The following is a 13,305-nucleotide window of genomic DNA, read 5'->3' as shown; positions in this document are numbered from 1 at the left end:
CCCACCACCCACCCTCCTCTGCACCCATCCCCCGCGGAGTGCAGGGTGACTGCGGGAGGCAGACATGCAAATATCCAAACAGACCCAGCAGCAGAGCTGCCCAGGGGGTTGGCAGCGGGTGGGGAAAGGGAGGAGCAAAGAAACTTCTAGGTCTTCCTCGTTCTGTTGCAAGCAGGCCTTTCTGTTTGTTTGTGTTAAAACATTGATTTTTTTTAAGCCCTACGTGTACAAGATAAGACATTCGAAGCCGACAGAGAGTGGAAAGGAAGTGAGCAGCCCCCCAGTCCGAGGACCCTCCGTTGGAGGCAACCACTCCTACCCTCCCTTCAAAGGTGCCACCAGCACCCATGGGCACTGTCCTGCAGCGCTGTCCCATCTGTTCACACCAGTGAGAACGCACCCCACACCCCTCTGCAGAGAGCCTGTCTCCACAGTAGATGGTACAGCCAGCTCCCCCTCCTCACACGCTGTCCTCAGAACCTTCTTCTCTCTCACAGATCCGGAGCTGGACGGGTCCTCTGAAACCTGCTCTTCCAGGGATCCCCAAAAGGGACCTCAGGTACAAGCACCTGCCTGTTGGGTCAGAGTCACCTGAGACAGATCTGGGGCCACACCCCTGGCCAGGGGTTAGCAGAGGGCATGTGGAATCTGTATTTCTTTAAAACCTCAAAGCGCAGGAATCTCAGGTAAGCCTTACACACTGCCAGATTTAAAACTGGTTGATCATCCAGTCCTCTCTAGTTACAAGAGAGGAAACTGAGGCTTGGGGAGGGGCAGTGATTGCCCAGGTCCCACAGGAAGTTAGTCGGGGACATGCCCAGCCTGGGTGGTGTGTGTTCCCCTGCACTAGGCCATGGGGCCTGCAGTAGTTTGCTAGGGCTGCCATAACTAATCACCACCAACTAGGTGGCTTAGGGCAACAGAAATGCATTCTCTCACAGTGCAGGAAAGGAAACGGAAGTCCAAAATCAAGGTGCCCACAGGGTCTACTCCTTCTGAAGGCTCCAGGGAAGATCTTCCCTTGTCTCTTCCAGTTTCTGGTGGCTCCAGCGTCCCCTGCCTGGTACACACATTGCTGCAGTCTCTGCCTCCGTCACACTTCTTTCTTTGCATGTCTCTGCGCACCCTCTCATCTTATAAGGGCACTAGTCGTTGGACTCAGGGCCCACCCTAAATCTAGGAAGATTATACCTCAGGATCCTGCACTCGTTACATCTCAAAGACCCTGCTCACATTCTGAGGTCCCAGGTAGACATAAATATATGGGAGACATCGTTCATTACAGAGCCTTTCTTCATAAACAGTTCCAGGGCAGGCTGGAGGCCTGTTCGGGGCTCCCAACCCCCAGCCTCAGAGGTTCCTGGCAGCCGTAAACCTTGAGCAGAGTGAGCCCCGTGCCAGGTTGGCACCCTCATCCCTGGCTGCTGTAGCCCCTTCTGAGAGCTGTCCCAGCCTACCGGAGCTGCCAGGCTGAAATGTTGGTTGTTTGTAGACAGAGGCGATGACTGAATGATACTGGGGCACCAAAGCCAGTCTCTTTGCCTCTGGAGGGGACAAACTTGGTGGTACCATTCATGCTCCAGGGCTCTCTGTGAGACGGGCTGGGCAGAGACCTCAGCTCAACCCACTTGTTTGCCAAGCATCTTCCCTGCCCACTCCTGCTTCCCTCGCTCCCTTACATGGTCACCTGAGAGCCTCCCTCAGATACTCACTTGCACAAGACTCCCTGCCTCAGGCTCTGCATCTAGGCAACCTGATCTAAAATAGTGGGGGAACAAGACCCTGTGTGACAGGTAAGGACAAAGAGGGCTGGCTCTCCTTCCTGAGTCAGCAAACCACCCAGCTCCTCACTCAGCCCTCCCTCTGCATTCACTGGGTGAGCATGCCTTGGGCACCAGGCACACTGGCAGAGGAGAGGGTGGAGTGAGCGTGGCTGAGAATGGGGGGGTGGGTAAAATAAACAGATATCACCATGGAGCCTGTATTATGGAAAAAGACGCACAGACGTGAGCCAACTTGAGAGCAATTACAGAGCGATGTGTCAGCGAGCCAACACCAGCCATCATGTCTTGCTTATCTCTGGAACAAGTCACAAAGGGTTTCTGAGCAGAAATTCATGTCTAGGTCCCCTCGCTTTCCCACCTCCACACCCTTGCCCGTATGCTCTTGGTTAGAACACCAGGAGACAATGGTCAAAGGGCCGGTTAGAGTCTGTCTGCCATAGACCCCAAGGGTTGGCAGGGCTAAGGATCCACCAGAGCCTAAGCCATTCTTCTTTGTTAATTGTTTGTTTGGTTGGTTAGTTAGTTAGCTAAAGGAAGAGGGTATTTTGGAGGTAACACAGGCAGAGAGAACAACTCGGACAAGAGCCGAAGAGAGCCTGGCCCGGTGAAGGACGCGCCTGTTGTTCTGTGTGGAGGAGTGTGAAGGAGTGTGAAGAGGACCGTCGGACATAAAGCTCCAGGGCCCAGCAGAGAGACCACGTGTAACACGGAGGCCCTTGTCTGCTGAGCGAAGGAGTTAGGTCTTTACCTGGAAAGTTGTGGGTAGCCACAGAAGGATTTTAAAAGGAAAATTACTTGATCAAATTTTCATTTTAGAAATATTACTTTGGCAGTGGTTTGGAAGCTATTAGTTATTAGTGTGTATTATTTATTGCTGCATAACATATTACTCTAAAACTTAGCAGCTTAAAACATGAGCTTGGCCTGACCTGTGGTGGTGCAGTGGATAAAGCGTCGACCTGGAAATGCTGAGGTCGCCGGTTCAAAACCCTGGGCTTGCCTGGTCAAGGCACATATGGGAGTTGATGCTTCCAGCTCCTCCCCCCTGTCTCTCCCTCTCTCTGTCTCTCTCTCCTCTCTAAAATGAATAAATAAATAAAAATAATAATAATAATAAAAACAAAAACATGAGCTTTTATGACCTGACCTGCTTTTTGAGGGTCAGGAATCTGGGAGCAGCCTGGTTGGGTGGTTCTGAATCAGGGTCTCTCCTGAGGGTACAGTCAAGCTGTCTGGAGGTTTGACCGGGAATGGACGATCTGCTTCCAAGATGGCTCACTCAGTGCTGTCGGCAGAAGGCTTCAATTCCTCCCCAAATGGCCCTCCCCTTAGTGTCACTCACAATATGACAGTACAGCAGAGCTGCAAATCAAGAGAACAAAAAGGAGGCCACAGTACTTTTGTGACTTAATCAACTAGTCACTTCTACCATGTTCTCTTGGTTAGAAATAAGTCTAACCTACATTCAAGGGGGAGGAAGTAGCCTCCACCTTTGGCAGGAGGAGTGTCAAAGACTCGCAGATGTGTTATGAAGTTGTCATGGGTGGTTGGTTAGCCTATAGGCAGAAAGACCAGTTAGGAGACTATAGGAGGACTCCAGGAGAGAGAAGTCATGGCCTGAACCGTGGCTAGGGCAGTGGGAATGGAGAGGAGGGGGCATCTTGAAGAGTTATTATAACAGGGATGGCTTATGCAGGGCAGGGAACTGTGACAAGTCAAAAGCCAGTTGGCAGGAGCAGCACGTGGAGCACACCCCCCTGGAGACAGGACACCCGACATGCAGGGGTGGCCTGAACTGCTTCCACCTGCCAACAGGAAGAGGGAGGCGGGGCCACCAGCAGCCTCCAGAAGTATTCGGTAGGTTTCTGCAGCAGCTTAAGAGACAGAACCAGCATTACCAGGCTGAAAGCTTCTTGAAGCCTGGGTAGGGCCACCCCTCTGCAACCTCCATGAGGGAGCACATGACCCAGGCCTAACCAAAGTGGACCCTGCGTGTCCTTGACCACCACAATTGATCAAAAGTGGGCGTTTCTGCTGAGTGATTGGAGAAAAAGTGCCATCTCACTGCTGGGGTTGCTAGGCTGCTATGATGCAAGTCTGGAGTTGCTGATAGCCACCTGGCCACCATTGAGGGAAAAACAGCCCGAGAGTAAAGGCTGCCCAGGGAATATAGCAGCACAGAGAGATGGAAGGAGGGAGGTTGCTGGTGACATCATGTGTGCACCTGGGTCCAGCCATGCCTAAAAACAACCTCTAAGACTTTCAGTTAATTGAGTCAATAAATTCCCCGTGGGGAAGTTGACGCCACGTAGAACTGAGAGAGTTTGGAATGACACACTTCCCTGGAGACAACATGATTGAAGTGGGACATGGAGCAGCCGGGTTATCTAACCCAGCCACCGTCTCTCAGCCTCTGGGACTCTCTTTCCCAGGCTGGCCTTGAGCTGGGGTTGTTTAATCAAGGGGGGGCGGTCATCCCTTTACATGTGCACCTGGGAAGAGGCCCACTGCACGATCCTGCAGACTCATAATGAGGAAGGTCATGTGACGATGACACAGCTGAGCCTCACATGAGCTCAGATACGTGCACGTAATCTAGTTCAGCCTTTATGTGATCCATTGTCTCCATCCGGCCCAGTTAGGGCCATCCAGCGTCTGTTCAAACTCTCCCATGGGTGAGGACTGTCCCTGGCTCACTGTCAACTTTTCCATTGAGCCAGAATCCAAGAGCATAGCTAGAACATTCTTCCTGCATCTGGCAGAGCCAGTTTCTGTTTCCCTGAACTTTCCACAGTCCCTAGCAACCTAGGAGAAGTGCAAACCCACTTTCAATGGCAGTCTTGCACGACTTTAAGGAGAGATGTCGTGCCCCTTTTTACTAATAGAGATTGAGTTCAACTGCATGAAACAAAAACCAGACTTCCGTGGCTTCACCAAATGCAGTGGTAGATTTTTATTTACTTATTTTTAGAGAGAGAAAGAGAAAGAAAAAAAAAACAGGAAGGGAGAAAGAGAGGGAGGAAAGGGAGGGAGAGAGAGTGAGAAGCATCAACTTGTAGTTGCTACACTTCAGTGGTGCATTGATTACTCCTCGTACATGCCTTGACCAGGGATTGTATCTTGGACACAAGCCGAGACACCAGCCCCTTGCTCAAACTGGAGACCTCTGGGCTTGAGCCAGTGACCTTTGGCTTCAAGCCAGTGACCTTTGGATCATGTAGATCAGTGGTCCCCAACCTTTTTTGGGCCACGGACCAGTTTAATGTCAGAAAATATTTTCACAGACAGCCTTTAGGGTGCGACTGATAAATGTATCACGTGACCGAGACAAGCATCAAGAGTGAGTCTTAGCCTGACCAGGTGGTGGCACAGTAGATAGAGCGTCGGACTGGGATGCGGAAGGATCCAGGTTTGAGACCCCAAGGTCGCCAGCTTGAGCGTGGGCTCATCTGGTTTAAGCAAAAAGCTCACCGGCCTGACCTGTGGTGGCACAGTGGGATAAAGCGTCGACCTGGGACACTGAGGTCGCCGGTTCGAAACCTTGGGCTTGCCTGGTCAAGGCACATATGGGAGTTGATGCTTCCTGCTCTTCCCCCTTCTCTCTCTCACTCCTCTCTCTCTAAAAAATCAATAAATAAAAAAAAGCTCACCGGCTTGGACCCAAGGTCGCTGGCTCCAGCAAGGGGTTACTCGGTCTGCTGAAGGCCCACAGTCAAGGCAATGAGAAAGCAATCAATGAACAACTAAGAAGTTGCAACGTGCAACGAGAAACTAATGATTGATGCTTCTCATCTCTCTCCGTTCCTGTCTGTCTTTCCCTGTCTATCTCTGCCTCTGTAAAAAAAAAAAAAAAAAGAGTGAGTCTTAGACGGATGTAACAGAGGAAATCTGGTCATTTTTTTAAGAATAAAACATCGTTCAGACTTAAATATAAATAAAACAGAAATAATGTAAGTTATTTATTCTTCCTCTGCGGACCAGTACCAAATGGCCCACAGACTGGTACCAGTTCGCAGGCCGGGGGTTGGGGACCACTGATGTAGATGAACCCACACTCAAGCTTGTGACTCCATGTTTAAGCCTGTGACCCTGCGCTCAAGCCAGAGACCTCGGGATTTTGGACTGACAGCTCAGTGTTCCCTGCACCACTACCGTGAGGAACTGATAGCTATTTCTTGACATTACAATAGGCCTGGGCCGGACAGCCCAGAGCAGGTGCAACAACTTGATGAGGTCCTCACTGTCGCCTCTCCTTTCTCTCTTTCTGCCTCACCATCTTTGATAGGTAGCTTTTATTCTACGGTTACCTCACAGTTGCGAGGTGCCTGCTCCACATCCACACTTCGAGCACAAAGAAAACAAGGAAAGCGGCAAGGAACCCAAACTTCCCCAGAAACACCCAGCAGACTCCTGCTCATGTCTCACAGGCCGGAATTGTGTTTGTGGCCTCTGCTAGTTGCAAAAAAAAAAAAAGTTTATCTTTTGTTTATTTATTTAAATCTGGATTCATTGCTCCCTCAAATGATGATGCTCTTGGTAAAGAAAGGAAGGGAGAATGGGCATTGGATAAACAAGGGGCAGTGGCTTCAAAAGCTTCCTCCAAAGTTCTTAATACGGACAGGCAGCATTGTAAGCAAGACTGAGGCCTTGACTTTGGGGGAAGGAGAGGGAGGGGGCAGATAGATTCCAAGTCCAGCTGCACTCCTTCCTCACCTGTGTGACTTTCAGAGCTATTCTTAAGCTCTTAGAGCTCCTGTTTGCTCATTTGTTTAAAGGGGACCACTGTTTTTCTCAGGGTTTCTGGAGTGATTAGAGCACCTCCGTGCAAAGTACCTTAACGTTGAGACACTCAACAGATGTTCATTCTTCTCTTCCTGCCATTGCTCATCCTGTGACATGCTTCTCGGCTCCTCTTCTCCTGGGCACGCTCCCAGGATCTGCTTTAATGGCCCTTTCAAAATGTAGTCCCAGATGGAACACAAACTCCATTGTGTCTGCACAGCATGGAGCACAATGGAGTGGTTACCTCCCTTGCTCCAGCTGTACTTCCTCCTCACACCACCCAGCCACCTCTGGGGGTCTCAGGAGCCCATGACTGGGGCAGGTATGGGCAACTCTAAACTCACTTCTTCTCCCCTTGGGCTGTTGGCTCATCAAGAACAGACCTCAAATGAGAAGGAGCTGAGCAGGGACCTGCACACAGGATGAGCTTTATTTACACAGAGCCGGATGCAGAATTGGAAGGGTCTCCTCTAATCAGACCCTGCACAACCCTGACATATCCTCCTATCAGAGCTGGAGAAACTAGGACCCAGGGGACAAAGGCCTGGCCGCATCTGACAGCCTGAGAAGACCTTTTCAGTTGGCTTAATCCAGGGCAGCCAAAAGTGGAGTACCAGCTGCTCCCCTCACCCCACAGTGGAGGGTGCCCATGCCAGGAATGTTATGTTGTCCCCTGGCTATCCAATCAGATGACTGCATTTGCCTCCAGCAGGGAAGAAAGCAACAAGGATGGCAGAAGAGGCTCTGGTAGGCCGAACAATGGAACAATGTCCGTTCCCACCCCTCCCCCAAAGACGTCTATATCCTAATCCTCAGAACCTGTGAATTTATTACCTTCCATGGCAAAACAGCCTTTGCTGATATGACTAAGGATCCAGAAGTGAGGAGATTATCCTGGATGATCCAGGTGGACCCTATGTAATCACAGAGGTCCTTATAAGGGGGAGACAAGAAGGTCAAAGACACGAGAGGAGATGGGGTGATGGAAGCAGAGGTTGGAGGGATGCACTTTAAAGACAGAGGAAGGAACCATGAGCCAAGGAATGCAGGGGCCCCTAGAAGCTGGAAAAGGCCAGGAAGCTGATTCCCCTTAGGCCAACTGAATTCACTCCCCTGATTTTAGCCCCTTTAGACTCATCTCGGACTTCTGGCCTCTAGAGTAGTAAGAGAATAAACTTGTGTTGTTTTAAGCCACAGAATTGGTGGTAATTTGTTACAGCAGCGATGGGAAACTACTAGAGGAGCTGTGAAGAGAGGGGACTGTGAGAAAAGGGGAAGCAGAAACCCTCCCACGGATGTTGCCTTTGCAGTCACCCAAGACTCCAGGGCTTCCCATGAGCTCAGGCATGTCCTTCTTCTCTGGGTCAGCCAACCAGATGTTTCCTCCGTCCTTCGAGGCTCAGTTCAAATGTGGTTCCCTCCTCTAGCTTTTCCTGAGCGAAGGGGACCTGGCAGTTAGCCACGCCCTCTCGCCTGCGGACACTGGGCACTGTCTGTTCCACTGTCCTGGATGTCCCAACTCAGTGCTACAATTTTCTCCTCAGAGAGGGACCTCCGTGGGGATTGGAGCTGTAGTGATTTCTCCTAGAAGTGTGTGGGCTGGAGGAGAATTTAAGCCAGGCCTTCTTCATCGCAGACTTGACCTACAGAATGCCTCTGCTTTCAACCCAGCCCAGCCAGTCAGAGTTCACCACCGAAAACTGGAGCTATCCCTCTGCGTCTCTGACAAGCTCTCTTTCAGTGTCCTGTCTTGGCCATCAAGATAAATGTCACCCTGGCCCTGGCTGGTTGGCTCAGTGGTAGAGCGTCGGCCTGGCATGCAGAAGTCCTGGGTTCGATTCCTGGCCAGGGCACACAGGAGAAGCGCCCATCTGCTTCTCCACCCCTCCCCCTCTCCTTCCTCTCTGTCTCTCTCTTCCCCTCCCGCAGCCGAGGCTCCATTGGAGCAAAGATGGGCCTGGCGCTGGGGATGGCTCCTTGGCCTCTACCCCAGGCGCTAGAGTGGCTCTGGTCGCAATAGAGCGACGCCCCGGAGGGGCAGAGTATCACCCCCTGGTGGGCAGAGCGTCGCCCCCTGGTGGGTGTGCCGGGTGGATTCCTGTTGGGCGCATGCGGGAGTCTGCTGACTGTCTCTCCCTGTTTCCAGCTTCAGAAAAATACAAAAAAAAAAAAAAAAAAAAAAGATAAATGTCACCCTGGATACCTAGGGATTTATTTGCATACCTACAATTGCAGTCCCTCCCCAGGAATTTTGAGTCAGAACCAACAGGCTCCAGCCCAGACAGGTTGCTCCTCTGAATGGAGGACGTGTCAGCCCAGCTGCTGTTGTTTCCAGTGGGTTCTCTACCCTGAGTGCTCCACATCCCAGAAAGCAGAGGGACAGATGGGGAAGGAGAGGCAGGAAGCAGAGGGCAGAGGGTAGGAAGGACTCTGTGCTCCCACAAGGTTCCTGTCCCTGGCTTCAGGGCATCCTTGAGACCCAGTGACAGACCTGTCCTGGAATTCTTGAGGTACTTCTGGAGTCTTTCCAATAAAAATAGATTTTCTGTTTTGCTTAGCTTAGCTCAGCCAGAGTTCATTTCCATCACTGACAACCAAAGAAGTCCTTAAACGTTTGGAATGAGCAAGCCCGAGCCGAGAACATTGTTGGCACACCATATAAGTAGTGCATTCCCAAATATGGCGAAGCCTTGTTGACCTGGAGGTCACCAGTGCGACCCCCTTGCCATCCATCCCACGCTGTGGAAAACCTAGAAAGAGGAAAGAAACCCATTGTTGCATCTGCCTGGCTGCAGGGTGAGGGCCAAGAGGAGCCAAATCTCCGAGCAGAGTAAGGCATGGCGGTGGCTGGGAACTGGAGCACTGGGGCACAGAAGCCAAAGATGTTGGGACCCACTGGCCAAATAGAATAGGCAGAAACCAAAGAGGAGAGGCAGGCCAGAGTGGAACCAGGAGGGAGGGAGCTGCCCTTCAGGCACCAGAGTCTCTTCTTGGTGTCTGGACACCACTCTTGAAGGCCCAGGACCCCTGTGGCTGGCACCTCCCCACCTTTGTTAGAGTCACTGAGCCCCACCCCAGCCTAAGTCAGGCTTATGGAGCTCATGCACTTGACTCACAGTAGCCCATGGGGCTGGATTCTGCATCTAGTCACTCTTAGGAACCAGTTCTGGCAAGCTTGATTAACCGGTTTCTTGGCCTACAATGGGTTGGAAATCCCACATTAGAAACAGAGAGAGATGCAATAGAGGAACATAATAATCTCAGCCAGAGCTGACATGTTACCAGAGGGTTTCTCTACCTCAGCACAATGCCATTTGGGGCCATTAGTGCTTTGTTGTGGGGAGCTGTCTTGTGTACTGCAGGACATTTGCTGGCCCCCTTCTACCCGCCAGATGCCAGTAGCACCCCCCCATTGTGTCAACCAGAAACGTTACTAACATTGTCACATGTCCATGGCAGACAAAATCACCCCGAGTGAAGAACCAATGTACACAAGAGAGAGAGAAACAGTTAAAAATATTCACAAAGGGCAACTGCCAAAGCCACTTGGTTAAAGGACAGAGCCCAGCATCTGTCAGTGTCCCTTCAGGGTGAGTCGCAGATGGCAGAGAGCAGTAGTAACCCAGTCACACTGTGCTTCCTGCTGACCCGGGGTCCTTCACCACACTGATGGGAACTGGTGAGAACTCCCTGAGTGGCAGTGAGGGGTGCTGACCACGCTACTTAAGAAAGCCTGTCTCAGAAAGAAAGTAGAAGGCAATGTGACCCCCGTGGGCGGCAGCTCTGCTTTAGGGAGGACAGAACCCAGGAGATGTTTTCCTCTTTTTGGCATCCTCTGACGGTGCCTGGCACACAGTAGGCCCTCACAAATGTAAGTTACATTCTATTGTAAGGGTCTCTACACTGATTCTGTATTGTTCCTGAACTTTGTCGGGGAACAGGTGTTTACACCTTGTCTGGTGAGATTCTCTCAGTACTTGGAGGCCCATCTGCCTTCCTGCCTCCTTCCCAAGGCCACCCCTGCCCCCCACCCGGGTCATCTCTCCCACGACCTTTCCTCACCCGTCCCAGCACTCTGAGCCCCTCACTTATCATGTGGGTCAGGAGGAGGTAAGAGCATCTTAGCCCCTTCAGAGCCCTGCTCGTGGTCAACTAGTCAGAGACGGGGGTCACAGTGGGCAGGCCGCTGTCTCACTTCTGGTTTGCAGGGAAGGCCCCTTCTCCCTCACCCCTCCAGGGTACAGGAAATCCAGAGCTGACCTATGGAGTCATAATTAGAGGAGACGAGGAGACAGACTGTGTGGTCTGGCAGCAGGGGTCTTTCAAATCCTGTTCTCTTCTTGTCCTCAGGACATCATGACCAAAAACCCAAGCTGGGTGAGATTGATTTATGCTGTCTGACACCTGCCTAGGGTGGTTGTGTGTGCATGCATGTGTGTGTGTGAGAATGTGTGAGTGCGTGTGGGCGTGCCTGAGAGAGTAAGTGTGGGAGGACAGGGAGGAAATGCATGTGCGTGTGCATGTCCACACAGGCCTGAACTCAAGTTTCCTACTTGGGTTATCGAGGGCCTGCGTTCTAGATGTTGAAAGAAGACAGCTTGGCTGAAAGGCCTTTTCAGAACCAGGAGCTTAGGCCTGGGCATGTCCTTCTGCCGCAGAAATGGGTGCTGGCCGTGGGAGGCCCGGCTGGAGAAAGAGGGCTCCTCCAGCTGGTGCAGGACAGGCACGCTCAGACCTTCACCTAGGGACGGCCCGGGAAAGAAAGGCCATGGCAGGTGTGCAAGGCTCCTGGACCACGGACGCTGTCCAGGACGGTCACATCTCTGGCCATCAAGGTGGGAACACATAGCCCATCACGGGCCCAGGGACCTGAGCAGCCCTTTTCACTCACCTTGGAAGAAGTGAATGGACAGTCATTTCTGCTGGCCCAGGAAATTCGTATCACAGGAACTGCCAGAGGCTCTTCCCTAAGAGATCTGATCTGAGCCCGTCTTAGCCATGGAAGCAGCTAGCCTGGTCATCTTAGTCCAGTCCCACTGGGCATTAATTTCCAGTCCAGAGTCCATGATAAGCTCTCATTCCTGCAACAAGGAGACAGACAGGAGCCTGGCCAGCCAGGAGGCAGATTTATACACTGAGAATGACAGTCACGGGAAGACCCTGAGGCAATCTTCCAGGGTGGCCAAGATGAACCGTGAGCTGTTGAATGAGCGGAAGAAAGTGCAGCAGAGAAAAGGATAAAGAGTCACATTGAGAAAACAGTTTGGGGGACGTGCCAAGGCACTGTGCCAAACGCCACGTCACACCACTGCGGGAGCTTCAAAGCAATGCCCAAGGGCATGGAGCATTAGAAGACTCAATGGACAGATGAAAAATCCAAGGCTCAGAAAGAGGAGGCAACTTTCCTGACATCACACAGCTATTAAGTAGAGAGCCAGGATTCAAACAAGGTCAAAAATGAGGTACAAAATGTGCAGCAATCAATAGACTGGTTAAATAAACCATGGTTTATTTATAGAATACTGGGAAGCCATTGCCATTTTTTTCTTCTTCTCCTTTCTCCTCCTCCTCCTCCTCCTCCTCCTCCTCTTTCTTCTTCTTCTTCTTCTTCTTCTTCTTCTTCTTCTTCTTCTTCTTCTTCTTCTTCCTCCTCCTCCTCCTCCTCCTCTTCCTCTTCCTCTTCCTCTTCCTCCTCCTCCTCCTCCTCTTCCTCTTCCTCCTCCTCCTCCTCCTCCTCCTCCTCCTCCTTCTTCTTCTTATTTTTTAGGTGAGAGGAAAGGAGATAGTGAGTCAGACTCCTGCCTGCACCCTGACTGGGATCCACCCAGCAACCCCATCTGGGACCGACGTTCAAGTACCAAAATGAGATCCAACTGAGCTGTCCTCAGTGCCCGGGCCGATGCTCGAAACAATGGAATCACTGGCTGTGGGAGGGGAAGGAGAGAAAGGGGAGAGGGCGGGGGAGAGGAGTAGATGGTTGCTTGTCCTGTGTGCCCTGACCGGGAATTGAACCTAGGACATCCATATGCTGGGTTGACACTCTATCCACTGAGCCACTGGCCAGGACTGACATTTCTTGGTAGAAGAATATGTAATGACCTGAAAATTTGTTCAAGATATATAATTGGTGGGGGGAAGCAGGTTACAAAACAGCATGAGCAAATGGGTTGTTAAAAAATAAAATAGCCTGGGCCCGCCTGACCTGTGGTGGCACGGTGGATAAGAATGTCAACCTGGAATGCTGAGGTTGCTGGATCGAAGCCCTGGGCTCTCTTAGGGCACATGTGGGAGTTGATGCTTCCTGGTCCTCCCCCCACCCCCTCTCTCCCTTCTCTGAAAACGAATAAATAAAGTCTTTAAAAAAAAATAGCCTGGGCCCTGGCCAGTTGGCTCAACGGTAGAGCTTCAGCCTGGCTTGTAGAAGTCCTGGGTTCGATTTCTAGTCAGGGCACATAGGAGAGACCATTTGCATCTCCACGCCCCCCCACTCTCTTCCCTTCCTGCAGCCATGGCTCAAATGGTTCAGGCAATTTGGCCCCGGGCACTGAGGATGGCTCCATGGCCTCACCTCAGGTGCTGAAATAGCTCCTTTGGAGCAACAGAGCAGTGGCCCCAAATCAGCAGAGCATCACCCCCTAGTTGGCTTGCCGGGTGGATCCCGGTTGGGAGCATGCAGGAGTCTGTCTCTCTGCCTCCCTGTCTCTCACTTAATAAAAATAAAAATAAAATAATAATAATA

General features: G+C 51.5%; 1 long non-coding RNA gene across 1 annotated transcript; it reads right to left on the bottom strand.

Annotated features, from left to right (window-relative positions):
- Positions 1-5,815: 5,815 nt before the first annotated feature.
- On the bottom strand, positions 5,816-11,780 carry LOC136334456 (uncharacterized). The gene is made up of 3 exons (XR_010731158.1): positions 11,458-11,780; positions 9,683-9,762; positions 5,816-9,316 (listed from the first exon to the last, which is right to left on the bottom strand). It is a non-coding gene; the product is annotated as an uncharacterized lncRNA (long non-coding RNA).
- Positions 11,781-13,305: the final 1,525 nt, after the last annotated feature.

The sequence above is a fragment of the Saccopteryx bilineata genome, chromosome 4 (genome assembly GCF_036850765.1).
Source record: "Saccopteryx bilineata isolate mSacBil1 chromosome 4, mSacBil1_pri_phased_curated, whole genome shotgun sequence".
Lineage (NCBI taxonomy): Eukaryota > Metazoa > Chordata > Mammalia > Chiroptera > Emballonuridae > Saccopteryx > Saccopteryx bilineata.
Note: the sequence above shows the minus strand (reverse complement) of the source record. Positions and strands in the feature narration are given on the sequence as shown.